The sequence below is a fragment of the Mastigoproctus giganteus genome, chromosome 4, assembly GCF_048544385.1.
Source record: "Mastigoproctus giganteus isolate SK-2022 chromosome 4, ASM4854438v1, whole genome shotgun sequence".
Lineage (NCBI taxonomy): Eukaryota > Metazoa > Arthropoda > Arachnida > Uropygi > Thelyphonidae > Mastigoproctus > Mastigoproctus giganteus.
Window position 1 is genome coordinate 15,653,002 of NC_143578.1, and position 19,167 is coordinate 15,672,168.

General features: G+C 41.8%; 1 protein-coding gene across 1 annotated transcript in view; it reads left to right on the top strand.

Annotated features, from left to right (window-relative positions):
- Positions 1–12,382: 12,382 nt before the first annotated feature.
- Positions 12,383–19,167, top strand: part of COX6B (Cytochrome c oxidase subunit 6B) — a 32,392-nt gene continuing 25,607 nt past the window's right edge. Inside the window, exon 1 of the mRNA XM_090371381.1 lies at positions 12,383–12,485. The gene's annotated coding sequence lies outside the window, so the exon portion shown is untranslated. The remainder of the gene's footprint in view (positions 12,486–19,167) is intronic.

A 19,167-nucleotide genomic window follows, 5' to 3' on the forward strand; every position in this document is an offset into this window, starting at 1 on the left:
CGTTTTTAATTTCGTTACAAATCATTATTTGTTTAAACATATTTTTCAGCAGGATCTGAAATTTCCTTTCGTTTCAAATATACTCCATAGGAGGAACAATAAGAACAGAAAAAAAAAAGGGTAGTTGCAAGGTTAATCCAGTTATTCTCCTCTTGAACACGGCAACAAAATATTGTTGCAATGCTTCGAATCAAAATTTACTACACAATAAACAACTTTCATTGCCATATTTAAAATTGTCAATTTGAGACATCAAACTTTCGCTTTGCACAATAGATACATTTAGTGATCACTGAAGAAGGCCCCCTTGTGCCACCAATACAGTAGCTATCCGTCGTGGCATTGATTCAGGACCAGTTAACATAGTTGGGTTGACTATTGATGATGCTCAGGTAGCTGTTAAACTGAACGAGTACTTTTGCATCTACATTCACACATGAGGGGTATTCGATGAGTGGAGTGCCAGAACTTTAACGAACTATAACAGGAAGCTAAGTGATTTTGTGATAACTCAGAGCAAAGTGGAGGGAAAATTTTAAACATATAAAGGCACTTGGGGTGGTCGGAATCTATCCAGTTATATTAAACGAGGCAGCAAAGGAGGTAAGCAAACCCTTAGCAATAATTATGAGAGATTCATTGGACTCAGGGGAGGTCCCCATTGACTGGAGATTGGTTGGATGGTTGAGTGGGAAACGACAGGGAGTGTTAATCGATGGACACTGCTCTTCGTGAACAAATGTTATTAGTGGAGTACTCCACGGTTCAGTATTGGGCCCATTGTTGTTTTCTATATATTTATCAATGATATTTATGAAGGTATATGAGGCTTAAGGTCTAAGTTTGCAGATGAAACAAAGGTTGGCAGGGATGCTAACGACAGTAAAGACAGTATGCTGCTCCAATTGATCTAGGTAAGTTGGGCAAACGAGCTGAGAAGTGGCAACTAAGTTTAACATTGACAAATGCAATGCACTGCATATGGGTAGCAAAAACCGAAGAGAAATCTACTAACTGTGTGGTACTACAATCAGGGAAGTGAAAAGTGAAAAGACCTGGGGAGTAATTGTACAGTCAAGTACGAAGTTCGCGTCAATGATAATAGCAATTTTGCTAGCCGGGACAGGGATGTGATTATCCCTTTATAATCACAATAGTCAAGGCAATGGTACCTAGAGTACTGTGTAGAGATCTGGGGGCCTCATTTTTGGAAGGATGTAGAGTTGCTATAACGAGTACAAAGAAGAGCAACAAGATTGGTGAGGGCAACAAAGTGGTGCTCTTACCAAGAAAGGCTTAAGTTCTGCAAATCGCAATGCCTGGAGAGTAGGTACACGCCAGATGATCTCATTCAGGTGTATAAGGCCTTGAATGGGTTGAGCATACTGAACGCTGATGGGATTCTTCCTCTTCCTCTTGCTCAGATGAAGAGAGAGCACGGATTTAAACTGAGGAAAGACAGATGTAGAATAGATGTGCGGAAATTTGCATTTATCCAGCGGCAGGTCGATTGGTGGAAGAGACTTCCATCTTTTGTTGTCGAAGTTGATAGCGTAAATAAATTTAAGGTTGAGCTGGACAGGCATTTGAAACAAATGGAGGGGTGAAATGGGAGGGTGTTTTTTTTTTTTTTTTCTTGGCTGAAGCTGCATAAGCTTGCTTTCTTGCATCGTGTGCCTCTACTAATGTTAATGCTAACAAAATGTCGGAAGTGTTCGGGAGGTATGGCCAACCGTGCTGTGTGCAATGCGGTCAGCAATGCAGGTACGGAGGTGATTGGTGTACCCAGCCGCCTGGATTGCCTTTCCATAGTATCCCACAAGTGCTCTGTGCGATCGATATCGGTGGATTTAGTAGGCCAATCGATGTGCGGACATGTGTTTATGTAATGGGCGGCTCCTAGAACCTCAGTTCATCTCCGCCTCGTATCTCTGTGAAGAACAGTATCACTACGAATGGGCCAGATACGTGTGTGACGGAAGTTTGTGTGTATTATGTGTGTTCTCTTATGTTCTGGCCTCTTGGCTACCCAGAAGCATCAGTCACCTAGATACATGATTCTGGGTACTCGTACACACCACGGGAAGATGGGCTAGTTCCAGTAGATGGGACACCCATGGTATGAGACAAAAGGAAAAAAAAAAAAAGGAAAAAAGAATTTCCTTCTCTGGGGTCCAATTCAGATGAAAAAAAAAAAAAAAAAAGACCTTAAAAGGAAGAGAAAGAAAAGAATAAAAATAATTAACTAAGATAACAAAAAAAAAATATAAAAATATATACTTAGTATATATATATATATATATATATATTGGATTTTAGTATATATATACACATACATACATACATACATATATATAGCAAAAACCGAAGGGGGGATACAGAGAGAGGGAGAGAGAGAGAGAGTGATAAAGACAAGAAGTGTAGATCTTCCAGTTGTGCAACCATTAAGAACGGCAGCATAAAACACTTCGATGCCTCCAACCAGATGGATTCGATCAACCTCGTATCACTGGAATCATACTTTTCCTCAGTTCAAACACTTCTTTAGCAAATACCTGGAACATCTGAAACTTATTACAGTCTCTTAAAAATATATCTTCTCCTGGAGCTATACTATCAAGAATTTCACGTATCGCTGTCCTGGCCTTGTCATATATTCGACAATCATACAGTATTTGCTGCCAGCCTTCTCTGGCCCCGCAAAAACAAAGGTCCGTGTTACTTAGTCCTAATGCGTATAATTTCTCATTCTTTGACCCCTGCCCTGTTAATAAAAATGACGACTGTAAACTAGATGTAAACCAATTGCGAATCTTTTAATCATTGAGAAAAGTCACGTTCGGGATAAACAAGTTGGACACTCTTCCAGTAGGTACGGTATCCCCTCTTGTCTGCCATAAATTGATTATTTCATTCCTACATCTTTTGTTTTCGCCTCTACCGTCAGAGCGAATATTGATCTCTATACGAAAAATTCTTTAGGAATTTCCCTCTTAATACGGTAGCAAAAACCACGATACAACAAATGGAGATCCAAGGGTAGCGCTCCGGCCAACACCTGCAGCCCGGCAGTGGACACTTGTACGAGTCGCCGGACCTGGCGTTCACCTCTAACTTCAACCATTCTCTGACCTTTGCAGTTTTTCCGTCGGGTCGTTGTTTGATCAATTTGGCGGCAGTCCTGGTACACTTTAACAACGGCGACTCTCGAATACCCCGCCAGTTCCGCCGTTTGAGAAATCGAGACACGAGCTCGTCAGGCACCCACAGTCAGTCCTTTATCAAAGTCCAATAAATCTTCCTTTTACCCATCACGCTCGGAATTTTACTACCCACTGAACCACTAACACTTTACTATGGTTTTGGCGCATTATAGCCTAAGTTGCTGATGCGCCAATAAAACTCAATCAATCAATCAACCTTATCTATGCTATGTAGAACGACTAACTGCCCACTCTTGTACCTCACGTGGTCAACGAGTCGCATTCACTTTTCATAAGGGTGGTAATAATAAAGTGATCACTCAGTGTAGATTACAGTCATAAAGGATTTGCCTCCAAGTTTCAGGCAATCAATAAATACTCAATAGGGAACTTACCAAATTAAAATAATACAACTTAAAGTTCAGTGACCCATGACCAGTAAGAACATATAATGTTTCCATTGCCAGGAAAAACCTTTTAATATTATTATAAAAAGTAAAGGTGACACTGGCGACAAATAACCTGGTTACCTCCCCTGTGTCACTAGAATCCCACTTTCTTTCCATTTTCACATTAACTGCTGTAATATATCCTTCCTGGACGTGGTCAAATCACTAGTTATATCACCAAGAATATTCATATGAGTAAATAAATGTTACGCCTGTAACATTGTTATTTACTCGGGCAGATCGTGCCACCTAATTTCCTGAGATTTTAGTGACTAGGACCTAAAAACAAATAAAATAAAATAAATAAATAAAATAAAAAAAATAATAAAATAAATTAATTAAAAAATAATACGAAAATAAATTAATTAAAAAATAATACGAAAATAAATTAATTAAAAAATAATACGAAAATAAATTAATTAAAAAATAATAATAAAATAAATATCTTATTATATTGTATGTAAATATGTGTGTATACAACAAATACGTATATTTATATATATTTGTATACCCTCAGTCTGCTCAGGATACATATACACACACAAGTGCGTGTATATACACAACGTGCATGTACATACCAGCGTCAATCGTGGGGGTTGATGTCGCTTGAATTGATAGACCGGGACGTGGGCGAAGATATTTTGGATGTATTTAAATTTAGTCGTGTGATGGCTTCGCTAGCGTGAAGATAGATAGGGGGCTGCTGATGACTGGGGGGGGAGAAAGACAGAAGTATGGGGCCAGTAGGGACACATCCCCAAGTTTCAGTGGGGCATGCCCATGCGCAACAGAGTAGAAATGAGGTTGGGGGCCGAGAGAATCATCCTCCCCGGAAGTAGGGTTTAAAGGTGAAGGGGGGATGGGGTGTCCTCTTCAGGCTGCCTTAAGGCTTTGTGAGCTAGGCTGTGGTTCGTTGTCTCTATTCCTGTCCACTTGGTTTAGGTGTTGGCACTTTTTTTTTCTTCTTTTTCCCCTTCTTCTTTACTTTATCCCTTTTTCCCTTTCTTTTCCGTTCATTTTCTTTTCTTCCACAGTTTTCGTTTCCAGGAATTGACCTCTGTTTTATGCGATTTGTTTATGATACTGTACTATCAGTCTCGATGTGCGGCAATTAACACCTTTCTCCTTGTGAAGAGGTCCTGTGCGTACTGAGAAATCGCTCGGTGCTCCTCTTCCGAGTCAATGAAGTGATGTTAAAGTACCTTGGGGAGGTAATGGATTTTCGTGATGAGGGTGCATCTTAGATCTTCGTATTGTGGGCAGTCGTAAAGGAGGTGGTTCCAGTTTTCGACCTCCCCGCACGTGCAGTTTGGGTCGTCCGTGAGTCCGAATCCGAACAGTTTCTGGTTGAAGGGTCCATATCCTGTGAGTAACGAGATCAGGTGCAAGCCCGGAAAAAACCAGCCCGGTTGTCTTGCGTATATTTGTTCAGTTCTGGAAAGAATTTACGAGTAATCTCGCCTTTTATCGTCTCTGTCCATCTTTGCTACCACTCCTGAAGGATGTAGTTCTATATTTTCCGTTTTTTTAATGCTTTCTGGGTTGATTGTGAAGTCTTGATGATTTGCGGCCACTCCCTTTGGGTGCAAGTAGAGCAGTCCTGCTTTCACAGCTTCTAAACTGAGGGGGATCGCTCTAGCAAGCACCTGCAGCGCAGGTGTGCTTACCGTGCTGCAAGCTCGTGTGGTTGTCAATAGGATGGTCCACTGTGTCACCAGGATATTCTTGTTGGTTGCTAGTAATGTTTTGGTGTACTATACTGCAGCTGCGTAGATTACTGCTGAAATGAAGATTGACTTATAATATAGCATTAGAGTTCGTTTTTCAATCCCCAGTCCTTCCTCATAATCCTAGCCACTAGTGCTGAGTATCTTCTTATTTTCATTCTTATGTATTTTAGGTGGGGTATGAGGGATTATTATCTAAGATAACTCCTAAATACTGCATTTGCTTGGTGAGTTTGATGGTCAGGTCATTTATTTTTATTTGGGGCGGACGCTGTAACTGAAGAGTTCCTTCCAGCAAGATGGATATGGTTTTCGTCGGTGCAATTTTTAGCTGTTTTTTTGTGGCCCAGTTTTGTAATTTTTGCATTGCTTGATTACGGATGTTTTCCAGTTGGACTCTGAAATCCGCCTCAATAGTAACAATGAGATCCCCTACAACCATCTTGAGATGGTCTTGGACGAATTCCTCGGCCAGCCCCAGGTCTTGGTGCAGGAATTCGTCCAAGACCACGTTCCAAAGGAAAGACCCCAAGTCAAACCCCCTGCGGACAGCCCCTATGTACGTTTCTTGTGATTTTTTGATAATTTGTATTTATTTCCACTCTTCTGCCTGAAAGGTAGTCTTCCGTTGCTTTGTATAAGTTGATGTATATTGCAGCTTCTCTCAGTCTGCTCAGGATGCTCGGCCACCAAAGGAGTCGAAAGCCCCGACGAAATCGATTGAAATGACTAATAGATATTTTTTTCTGCACTCTTGTGCTTTCCTAAGCAGATCTCCAAGGGCATTCACCGTAGAGAATCCTGTCTTAAAGCCAAACTGATTTTTAGCTTCCAGGTCTGCCCTTTCGTAGTGGTTCTGTATCCGCATGTGAAGCAGTCTCTCGAATAATTTACTGACTACTGAGAGCAGCACGATGGGTCTGTATGTTTCTGGACATTCTGGGTTCTTAGTAGGGTTTTTTAAGAATTAGTTTGGTGTTTGCAGTTTTCCACGCCGCAGGGAATTTCCCTTTTTCCAAACATCTGTTGTAGAGGGTGAGTAGGATTTGCGTCACAATTTCTACTATTTTTTTCAGTATCTCCGATTCGATCATATAAAGTCTCGGGCATTTGCGGTTTCTGATCCTAGTAGCAATCGCGCCGAGTTCCTCATGGGTGAAGGGGGGGGCTCAAGCGCAGGGGTGATTTATTTTTCATTTTCTTTGCAGATTTGATGGTGTTCTTGCAGAGTTAAGGTCACGGGTTCTTTGAAAATTGTATCGAGTATATTACCCATCGATTTCTCCCAAGTGGTTGTATAATCTCCTTGTGGGGTCCTGTTGGTGCTGATCACTTCCCCCTGAGCAGTTTGTTTGTGAACCTTGTAAAGTACACCCCAGGAGTGCTTCCTGTTGTGGATACTAGATGTTCACAGGTACACTTCTTGCTTTTTTGTATCTTGGCCGTATAGTGATTTCTGGCTTCTCGATAGCGCTATCTTAAAGCCTCCACTTCATGTTCTGGCCAAGTCCTAAGTTCTCTCTGGAAATCTTTCCTAGGTTTTTTGCATCTGGCCTCGAAGCACGGCTATTCTGGGGTCCACCAGGGAACTGCACCAGGTTTTGGGTTTTTTTCTTTTGATTGTTCGATCGCTAATGGTTTTTATTAGGTCTGTAGTTCCCCCTCAGCAGATCATTCCGATCATTCTGTGGGTTTATACTGGCTGGGTTGCTTTCTATGGCCGTGATGAGTAGGTTTTTGAATGACATCCAGTCCGCTTTGACAACTGCATATCTGTTTTTCTGTTGGTTTGTTAGTGTTACTGTTGTCAGTTGTCTGATTATTTTAAAGGTGATTGCACAGTGGTCTGAAGTAGTCCATGCCTCCTCCACCCTCCAGTCGGTCACAAATCCTGCCAAGTTCCTAGTGGCTATGGATACATCAATCGTGGCCTCCCAGAGGGTGTTGCAAAAAGTCGGCAAGTGGTGAGGTTGATTTAGCACTGTCAGCTGTGATCCTGCCAAGTAATCCTGGAGGAGTTGACAATTCTTGGTTCCTCGCATGCCAGGTGTATTATTGTGCCATGTCTTGGATCGACAGTTCACATCAGCTCCTATGATGATTTTTTGGTTTGGTAGGGTGTCCTGCAGGCATCGAAGGTAGTCGATTGCAAAATCTATCTGTTGTCCTGGTCTACAATAGAGTGCCACAACGTAGAGGTTTCCTAAAGCTGTATTTAGCTGGTCACAGGCGGTGTCTTCAACTGTGTGTATCACTTTGTAGGTAAGTGGCTAGCCTACAACCCGTTTCCCATGCGAGTATGTCTCCTGTAATATGATGACATCCGCATTTTCCTCTTCAGCTTTAACCCGGATTGGTCGGCTACTGCTCTTGCCCTCTGCGCATTTATTTGAATTACTTTTAGTATATTTACGTTGTAAGCTATAATTTTCGTCCCCATAGTTGATCCTTCTTTGGTATAAACTCTTGGCTAGTTGGTACGCGGGACACATGGGATCTCTCAGTGAATGCTTGTGCCATTAAGTGAAGTGCTTTAAGTTTTTACAGTTTATCAGGTAGGTTCCATATCTTTGTGGGGGCAGGCATTATATTAATGGCCCTTTTCTGAGCAGTGGCCGTATTTTGGGGTGATTTGTGCACACGTATGAGTGGTGTAGCCGAACTTGCAGCAGCGGTAGCACTTCGGAACGACCACAGGTTCGCGATATCGGTAGCATCCCCATTCTCTCTCTCAGATGGTGTTCAGCTGGGAAGATCCCTCGCCCAGGGGGTCAACGGAGAGGATCCCATCCCAGGAAGACTGGAGGCTGTAGTGTTTTCCGCCAAGGTGTGGCTCTGTAGGCGAAGTGAACGGTCCATCAGTGGAGATATCACTACAGATGAAGGCATCCCGCCTGCGGGTGGGGGCCAGCAATAAGATGTCACTTAGAGAGTATGGGGTTAGCAGTGCTCTCCCCCAGGTGCAAAAATAACTCCCTACGATGGAGATAATGCTGAGGTGTCCGTCACAGACAGGAATGCTATTGGTTGAATGGTCCAATGTTGGGTCAAGTGGAGAAGAAAGACAAAGTTAAGATCCTCGTCCTTGAGGATATGTCCTGGAGGTATATCATATCCATTAAGTGAAGATCTGCAAAGACGACCTTGCAGTAAGTGGTCACAGGTGAGGACTTCTTCGGTTAAGTCTTGCAGTGCAGCTTATTTGCAGTAGTCGGGTCTCATGCAAGCTGTGATGATGAAAATGGACATCCTGCCTGTTTGATGCATACTGAAGTAATGCAAGCATTCATGTATGAAGCTCGCCGTTGTAAACGGCGAGCTTCATACATGAATTTCTTAGCTCACCGTAATAAGTTTAACAAACTAAAGAGGAAAGAAGACCAACAATTCACTACTATTAGAATTAAGAATAACTCAACAATATACTCCAAAACATCCCATCCATTACCGTTAGATTTCAACTTCAACTACTGGTTGGAACAAATAACTCGCTTCAGCAGCAAAAAAAATCCCTGCCCAGAATTTAAAGAATGTATTATTATTATTATTATTATTATCATCATGTCTACAGTGGCACTTAGACTTTCGTCTATCTCCACCTGAAAAGCTGAATTTACGCAGAACTGCAATCAAGACCTATATGGAAGAGGCCTCTGCGCCACTAGGAAGCAGCCGGTACCGGCACATTCCCCTCCGATGGCCGTCCCCGAGCACATAGAACAGGGCTTGAGTCCACCATTCTGACAGTGCCTCATGCACTAAAAAAATTACTATATTAGGGTTACCCGTAAATGATTACATTAACCCGTATTCGTGTCTGTAAATTGCGTATGTTCTATGGTCGATTTGCCTGTTTTGCTGGACGAAAAAACCCCAGTTTCTGAGGGAAAAAACCTTGCTATCTACGCCTGAGACCGACTAACTCAGCCACGGAGTGAAAAAAGCCCACTAAAGTTCCTCGCGTCATCGACGGGATTCGAACCCGGGCCTTTTCCACCCGGTGTGGGGAGGACGGTGACGATACCACTCTGCTACCACGCAGACCCTCATGCACTAAAGTCCCGCACCCACCGGAAGTAGTGCTATACCGTAAAAATGTATGTTATCTTATGGAGGACGGCACCTGAACGAAACTTCAACTCCGCCTTTGTAAACTGTGATGGTTACAGAGCACTGTAACAGGCCAGAAATGTGTGTAATATTATGTTCGTGCAGTATGTGTGTGTTGTTGTTGTTGTTGTGTTTAGTTGTTTCTGGCCGTTTTGTCACAAGGCAGGCGATCACCTGGAAAGCCTGCCCAGTGTCCGAATACACCACGTGGAGGTAGGCTACAACTACGCATGAACCATGGCCAACCTTAACCCTCAAGAGTCATATTTTGGATCCATTCAAAAGAACCCCGTGCCGCACGCGCGCGCGCGCGCGCGCGCACACACACACACACACACACACGGTCGATTACGGTAGGTATTGTTCGTGCATCTTTTCAATAACCGCCTCTCTTAATGCACGAACAATACGTAATCGACCATAAGGTTCTACGATTCAACTTCGCTACTACCTGTCCAAAAAACTCAAAAGAGCCATTTCGCTGGCAAAACAAAACCTTCAACATATAAAATCTGCTCATATTATAATAAATTTCTTCTCCAAAATTACCAAACCAAAAATTCTCTCTATGCTTCCCCTGTCTGGGCATACTTGACCACGCAAGTTTCAAAAATATCTCTTCCCTTGAATACTGGTTTCTTAAATAGACTTTCTTTAAGTCTAGCTATGAACCTGTCTCTTCCCGTGCTTTCATGGTTGACTGCCTAAAGTACTCTGACTTCTCACTTTCAATCTGGTACAACAACCTCTCTTTCTTTACAAAACTGTACAATGCGAAAATTGATTGCTCAGAAATTTGGAAAGTCATAGCTCGGATATTCCTTAGCAAAGGCACATGATGCAAGAAAGCAAGCTTATATAACATCAGCCAAAAAAAAAAAAAAAAAAACATCTATCCTACAACCGACTTTCCTCAATTTGAATTTATGCCTTCTCAGGCGATTATTCTGAGCAAGAGGAAGAATCCCATCCGGATTGAGCATGCTCAAAACATTCAAGGCTTTATACACCTCAATCAGATCACCTCGCAGGTGCCTAGTCTCCAGACACTGTAATTTGCAAAACTTAAGCCTTTCTTCGTAAGAGCAAACCTTTGTTACATTCACTAATCTTGTTGCCCTTCTCTGTACTCGTTCCAACAGCTCTACATCCTTCTTAAAATGAGGCCTCCAGACATGTATACAGTAATCAATGTGTGGCCAGACCATTGCCTTATAGAAGGGGATAATCACCTCCTTATCCCTGCTAGAAAAATTCCTGTATATCATTGACAAGACACCATGAGGTACTCTTGCAGACCGTCTGCACTGCTTTGAAAAGTTCATATCTGTCTGCACAATTACCCCCAGGTCCTTTTCATTCTCTACCACTGTCAGTGTGGTACCACAGAGTTCATTCGTTACTCTGGGATTATTGCTTTCCACATGTAGTACTTTACATTTGTCAATGTTAAACTTCATTTGCCACCTCTCAGCCTATCCGCTCAACTTTTCTAGATCCTGTTGCAGCAGTGTACTGTTATTAGTTTCATTAACAACCCTGCCAACCTTTGTATCGTCTGCAAACTTGGGCATTAAGCCTGATATACCATCATCAATATCATTTATAAATACAGAAAACAACAATGGACCCAACACAGAATCCTGAGGGACTCCACTAATAACATTAGTCCACGAAGAGCAGTGTCCATTGATTACCACTATCTGTCTTCTCCCACTCAACCATCCCTTTATCCATAGCAGAATTTGTCTCCAATGCCACACTGCTCCAATTTGTGCAGCAGTCTTCCACGTGCAACAGTATCAAAGGCTTTTCTAAGATCCAAATATATGATATCAAAGTTATACTTTGCATCCAGTTCCTTTGTGATTGCATCGGAGTATCCAATCAAATTAGTCAGACAAGACTTCCCCTTAACAAACCCATGCTGTGTACGAGCTATAACTGAATTCTTGTCTAGATGATCCTGCAATGCTTCTTTAACCAGTGCCTCCATTAACTTCCCCGGAACAGAAGTTAAACTAACAGGTCTGTAATTACCTGTGTCTCCCTTTGATCATACTTTGTGGATTGGGATGACATTTGCACAACTCCAATCCATGGGTACTTCCCCTGCGTTCAGGGAAGCTCTCATAATTATGGCTAAGGGTTTGCTTACTTCCTTTGCCCCCTCATTTAATATTACTAGAAAGATTCCATCCATCCCAGGTGCCTTTCTTGTGTTTATCTTCAACAATTGCTAGGAAATTCCTAGGGATCCCTAGGAAAGCAGCAAGATACAAACCAAGTCCCTTTACTAACTCGACTCCGTTTAATCGAAAGGCACTTCCCATTCAACACTCTGTTCTTTGTCAACGGTTTGAATATAGACCCGGTCTTAATAACCCGTAACAAAGCTCTTCTGTCACCAGTGGCTAAACTCATGCAAGCGAATCTCCACCGAACAAAATATAACTACAATGTTACATCCTTCCTCTCCTTTCACCCTGACTTCACAGTCTAGATGTCTAGGGGAGCACATACTTCATCAGGTAACTCCGGTCTTTATGTATTGAACTGCAGTTTTTCATGCATTAGCTAATCTCGAGAATTTAGTGATAGCTAAGTCAAGCTAGTTATGTGTATTTATTTTTAACTACACGTGTCAATAATGTTGTCTTTCCTATTCATTGTATTGTATTGTATTCTAAACGTGTGTCTTTATGCTTTACTGTACGCCCCTATAGCTGTTACATTAATGCCTTTTGGACAACCTGCAACCACTGGCTTGTCTGGAGCAGTTGCCTCTCTGTATTGTAGGAACTCGCGACCGATGGCTAATAAACGGAATTTATTATTTTATTTTCTCAGAGTACATTTTTACATTTGGAAAAAATGCTTTACGTTTTTTGCCCCTAGCGGTAATCACCTGAATTACACTACGGTGGAGTTTTTGGTAAAGGATATTCTGGTTGGAATATAAATAAATAATCTTACTTCTTTTATTTCAGTTAAGGGTAAGGAATTGATCATTGTTTAATTTATAGTACTATGTTTTGCACTTTGGATGGAATGATAAATGCAGAAATGGAAAGAATTACTTCTCTTTGAACCAAATACCTCTACCTCAATGTGTCTTGTACATTTATCTCGAAATATTTATGTGGCCAATTAAAATCCCCAGTTTCATTTTTCTAAGAATAAATTTTTAAATATCTACTTCTTGTAAATAGATATTTTGGGGATAGTTTGAATAAATTCAAGAAAAAAAATTTATAGGTGAAATGGGAATTTTTATAGTTTATTTTTGGCTGATGCTGTATAAGCTTGCAATTTTGCATTATTTGCTACTATTAATACTAATACTAAGAATATGATGCAATACAGATTATTATTATTATTATTATTAGCCATATTGTGCAAGGAAGCCTGAGGCTTATGCTGCATCAGCCAAAAAAAAAATTCCCGAGTTACCCTGAGAGAGAGAAATAGAAGGGAATCACCAAGAAAGAGAAGAATGATGATGATATAAAGGGTGTATATAACTAGGGTCAGCATTAATTATAAAAGTAATTAATGCGTATGCATATGTAGTGAATCAGTATCACTAATTGTTACGCTTAAGGGTGAAGAGGGCGATCGCCCTGTTTACCCTGACTCTGCTGTTATGTATGTCATTTTAATGTTTTCAAAAAGGAAGGAAAAAGAGGGAAAACGATATTTGTACAATGTCGTTATAATATAGGGTCAACTCTACCTGGGTATGAAAGATCATTACATTTTTTTCCAGTTGGCTCTGTCCATCCATGAAGTGAGGGAAGTATTGGCCAATATGTGATCTATCTGCTTATTCTGCACATTAAGGAACTATAGCCAGTTTAGCTGTTGTACAAATATAGTGCACGCACTATATTTGTACAACTTGCATTGTATTGTCCTTGCATAGCTTCTCTGTAATGCACTGTACCTTCCATAGCAGTATGCTTCTCTGTGTGGAGAAATGCTATTTATTTGATGGTTTAAGGGTAGGAAGGTAGTCTGTTATATATATGAAACCCCATAAAGGTTAAAGGTATTAGAACTTTAGTACCACATTGTGTGTTGAAATTACAGAAGATAGACGATAGTTGTGATTAGATTTGAATTTTTGTAGATTGTAGTATATGGGAAATACAGTTGAGGGAAGGTTGTTCCAAAGAATAGATAGAAGGGATAAATGACAAAAAGTTAGTTTTGTGAATTTGTAGTTGTATGGTAAGTGGATGTGGACTGGTCGAAGCTTGTGTTCTAAATGTTTTGGAAAAGAGCAGCAGAATCAATGATACCAGTTCATAAGAACAGTGTTTTAATATGGATTTTTATCACATCAGGGACTTAGTGACCACATTGCACCATTGTTTATTATGTCTCTTTTTCACAGGCCAATTTGCATGTTGCACGAGTAGAAAACCCCATGATAACTTGCTTTACTCCCTGTGCCTGAAATTGGCTAACCACATCTGATTGGTTTTAGAAATTTCTCCAGTCTATGTTGAGACTTGAATCCGGACCTCTCCAAACAAGTGACAAACCCACCATACTGTTACGGAGTAACAGAAGAACATTGCACATAGGAGTATCTATAGAAAGTCATGCAGCAAAGGCTCAATGTTCATAAGATAGACTGGAGAGACTTTGCAAGAGAGAGTTAATTAATGACTGTTAATCATTAATTAACATGACTGCTCTGTTTTGTACAGTGTCAGAGCTTGAGAGAGATTTTTGGGACACCACCTGAGAGCAGTATTCTAAGGTGGGGCAGATTTGTTGAGTCAGTAGCACTAAGAAAGTAATGTCTAAAGTGAAAAAGAAAAACCAGTTTTTTGATGCAATGAAAACAATCATTGTGCTGTTTAATTCCAGCAGAGAGAAAGAGATTAGAAAACAGTGTAATTCCAAATAGAGATTAGCATTAGTAGAGGCATATGATGCAAGAAAGCAAGCTTATGCAGCATCAGCCAAGAAAAAAAAAACCTCCCATTTGTTCCAAATGCCTGTCCAGCTCAGCCTTAAATTTATTTAGGCTATCAACTTCCACAACAAAAGATGGAAGTCTGTTCCAGCAATCAACTACCTGCTGGCTAAAGGCAAATTTCCACATGTCTATTCTACAACTGTTTCCTCAGTCTATGCTCCTTCAGGTTCTTAATCTGAGCAAGAGGAAGAATCCCATCAGCATTCAGCTTGCCCAGCCCAGGTCAGATCACCTCACGTGTGCCTATTCTCCAGGCACTGCAATTTCCAGAACTTAAGCCTTTCTTGGTAAGAAACACCCCTTTGTTCCCCTCACCAATCTTGTTGCCCTTTGTACTCATTCTAGCAACTCTACATCCTTCCTAAAATGAAGCCTCCAGACCTGTACACAGTACTCAAGGTGTGGCCTGACCATTGCCTTGTACAATGGGATAATCACCTCCCTGTCCCTACTAGCAAAATTCCTATATATCATTGAAAAGACTCCACGACCTGCCTTGGCAGCCCATCTGCACTTTTCAGCAAACTTCATATCTGACTGCACAATTACACCCAGGTATTTTTCATTTTCCACTTCCCTAAGTGTAGTACAACACAGTTGGTACATTTCTCTTGGGTTATTGCTGCCCATATGCAGTACTTTACATTTGTCAATGTTAAACTTCAGTTGCCACTTCTCAGCCCATTTGCCCAACTTATCTAGATCTAGTTAGAGTAGCATACTGTTTTTACTGTCATTAGCAACCCTGCCAACCTTTGTATCATCTGCAAACTTGGACAATAAGCCTGATATACCTTAATTAATCCCAGGGGCTCACATCTGGTGAGAATGGGCTTGGCACACCAAGGGTCCTGAGCTGGATATCAACATTCTTCTCTTTCTTGGCGATTCCCTTCTACTTCGCTCTCTCTCTCTCTCTCTCTCTCTCTCTCTTTCTCTCTCAGGGTAATTCAGATTTTTTTTTTTTTTTGCCTGGTGTAAGTCTCAGGCTTCCTTGCACCATATGGCTAATAATAATAATATCATTGAGGAATACACAAAACAACAATGGCCCAACACCAAACCCTGGGGAACTCCACTAATAACATTTGTCCACGAAAAGCATTATCCATTGATTACGACTCCCTATCATCTCCCACTCAACCATCCCTTTATCCATTGTAGCAACTTACCCTTAATGCCATACCACTCCAATTTGTACAACAGTCTTCCATGCGCAACAGTATCAAAAGCTTTCCTGAAATCCAAATATATGATATCAAAATTATATTTAGTGACAAATGGGCCTGGAGTACTGGGGTCCATAGTTTAACAGATATTTATTTAGAGTATACCCAGTATAAAATAAAATAAAATAAAATAAAATATTTCCAGAAGCTTTCGGAACTCGTGTCCCTTTCTCAACTGACAGAATTTTTGAATACATTACAAGCAAAGTGTGGCACGTTACTCATTCGTCATTGTTGTAGCACGGACGTGTGCTGCCTTGCGCCAGTGATCATCCATCAATAAAACGGTTGTCTCCAGGATTGGATGTATACGCATGCCTTTCTGGCGATTTAATGCCTTAGGGTTGTTCATTATGTTTAGTGACTCTAGCCATAGGCGGTGGCGAAAGTGTCGCGCGTGGTCCACTATCTCAAAGTCGCGCTTGGGGTCAAGATCGTGGTTGGTAGCCCAAAAATGTTCTGCAAGCGCGGACTGGTCAGTTTCGGCAAGCCGGATTGCTCTGTCGTGTTCCGTGAGGCGATCCTGGAGACGTCTCGATGTCTCACCTACGTAGCAACTGTTACAGGCCCTACAGGTGATACGGTACACTACATTGCTGCGTAAGACAGGTGTGACAGGGGTCTTCACACTGGAGACAAGTGAACGTAGGTTCCTACCTGGTAATTGTACACATTTTATGTTGTAACTTCTCAGGATCTTCGAGATACGTCCTGACACTCCTGGATAGTACGGAATGTAGGCGGATGATATGCCGACTTGCTTCGGAGGTCTTGGGTTGGAAGTAAGTTCTTGTGCCTGTAACAAGCATCTGTTTAGTACATGGGATGGATAACCGCATCTGGTTAAGTCCGCCTTCACACGGGAGATCTCGTTACGTCTAATTGTGTCGGTGCTGGAATGGCTCCAGGCCCTGGAGAACAGGGTGCGGGCAGTGCTATTGAGATGGCTTGGAGCGTGGCCGGACCCGTAGTTGGTGAATTGACCGCACCACATGGGTTTGCGGTATACTGAGGTCTCTAGATGTGGGCCTACGCGATGCACTAGCACGTCCAGAAACGGGAGCGAACCGTCCACCTCTGATTCTACGGTAAACTTGAAGACTCACTCTACAAACAAGTACATGGCACTGCTATGGGTGCCCCTGTCAGTTCCGTAGTAGCTAACATCGCCATGGAAGATCTGGAGAAGCAGATACACCAGAACCCACCTACACCTATTACAACGTGGTGTAGATATGTCGACGATATTTTTACCATAATACCACGTGGTTCTGAAACGGTACTACTAGAATACCTCAACTCTCTATCCAATTTCATCAAGTTTACCGTAGAATCAGAGGTGGACGGTTCGCTCCCGTTTCTGGACGTGCTAGTGCATCGCGTAGGCCCACATCTAGAGACCTCAGTATACCGCAAACCCATGTGGTGCGGTCAATTCACCAACTACGGGTCCGGCCACGCTCCAAGCCATCTCAAGAGCACTGCCCGCACCCTGTTCTCCAGGGCCTGGAGCCATTCCAGCACCGACACAATTAGACGTAACGAGATCTCCCGTGTGAAGGCAGACTTAACCAGATGCGGTTATCCATCCCATGTACTAAACAGATGCTTGTTACAGGCACAAGAACTTACTTCCAACCCAAGACCTCCGAAGCAAGTCGGCATATCATCCGCCTACATTCCGTACTATCCAGGAGTGTCAGGACGTATCTCGAAGATCCTGAGAAGTTACAACATAAAATGTGTACAATTACCAGGTAGGAACCTACGTTCACTTGTCTCCAGTGTGAAGACCCCTGTCACACCTGTCTTACGCAGCAATGTAGTGTACCGTATCACCTGTAGGGCCTGTAACAGTTGCTACGTAGGTGAGACATCGAGACGTCTCCAGGATCGCCTCACGGAACACGACAGAGCAATCCGGCTTGCCGAAACTGACCAGTCCGCGCTTGCAGAACATTTTTGGGCTACCAACCACGATCTTGACCCCAAGCGCGACTTTGAGATAGTGGACCACGCGCGACACTTTCGCCACCGCCTATGGCTAGAGTCACTAAACATAATGAACAACCCTAAGGCATTAAATCGCCAGAAAGGCATGCGTATACATCCAATCCTGGAGACAACCGTTTTATTGATGGATGATCACTGGCGCAAGGCAGCACACGTCCGTGCTACAACAATGACGAATGAGTAACGTGCCACACTTTGCTTGTAATGTATTCAAAAATTCTGTCAGTTGAGAAAGGGACACGAGTTCCGAAAGCTTCTGGAAATATTTTATTTTATTTTATTTTATTTTATTTTATACTGGGTATACTCTAAATAAATATCTGTTAAAATTATATTTCACATCCAGTTTCTTTGTGACCACATCATAGTATCCAATCAAATTGGTCAAACAAGACCTCTCTTTAACAGACCCATGCTGTGCCTTAACTATTATTTCAGGCTTGTCTAAATGATCCTGCAATGCTTCTTTAACCAGTGACTACATTATTTCCCCCACAACACAAGTTAAACTAACAGGTCTATAGTTACTTGTGTCACCTTTTGAACCCCCTTTGTGAATTGGTGATACATTTGCACACCTCCAGTCCATGGGGCCTCCCCTGAGTCCAAGGAAGCTCTTGTAATTATGGCTAAGGGTTTGCTTACTTCCTTTTCTGCCTCCTTTATTATAACTGGATAGATCCTGTCCACCCCAGGTGCCTTCCTTATGTTTAACTTCAACAATTTCTCCTCCACTTTGCTCTCAGTTATTACAAAATCAATTAGCTCCCTGTTAGAGTTTGATAAACGTCTGACATTCCCCTCCTTGAATTACTGCTCAGGTGTGAATGTTGATGCAAAATACTCATTCAGTTTATCAGCTACCTGAGCATGATCATCAATAGTCAACCCATCAATGTTAGGTGATCCAATCTGATTCATTCCTTTTCTTCTAGGGTTTACATAAGTAAAGAACTCTTTGCTGTTTTTCTTTGCATCCTTTGCCAAAGATTTTGCGTTACCTGCCTTCGCCTGCCTAACTTCCTTTGCGATTTGATTACATACTAGCTTATATCTGATGAGATAAGTGATCTTGTCTAGAAACCTGGGTATCATTGAAGCTGAGAGTGGGATAACTGAGAAATGTTACAGGACTGAGTTGTAGAAGGGTTGAAGTTAACTAAATATTCTCTGTCCCATTGGAGAAATACCTAGAGATCAGCATTTAAGGAATTGATGGTGGATATTTGAGAAGTTGAAGCTGTTTGTGCAGGCAAGATTTCTCAAACTGAAGATGGAGTATAATATGCTAATACTGTCAGTACTATGTGTAGAATTTCCTGTCGGTGGAAGCAAGTTATTAATATACAAGAAGAAATGAATGAGAGGAAGAACTAAACCTTGGGAAACACCAGCATTAGTTGGTGAAGAGGGGAGGGGAGACAGCAATTGAGCAGATGCATA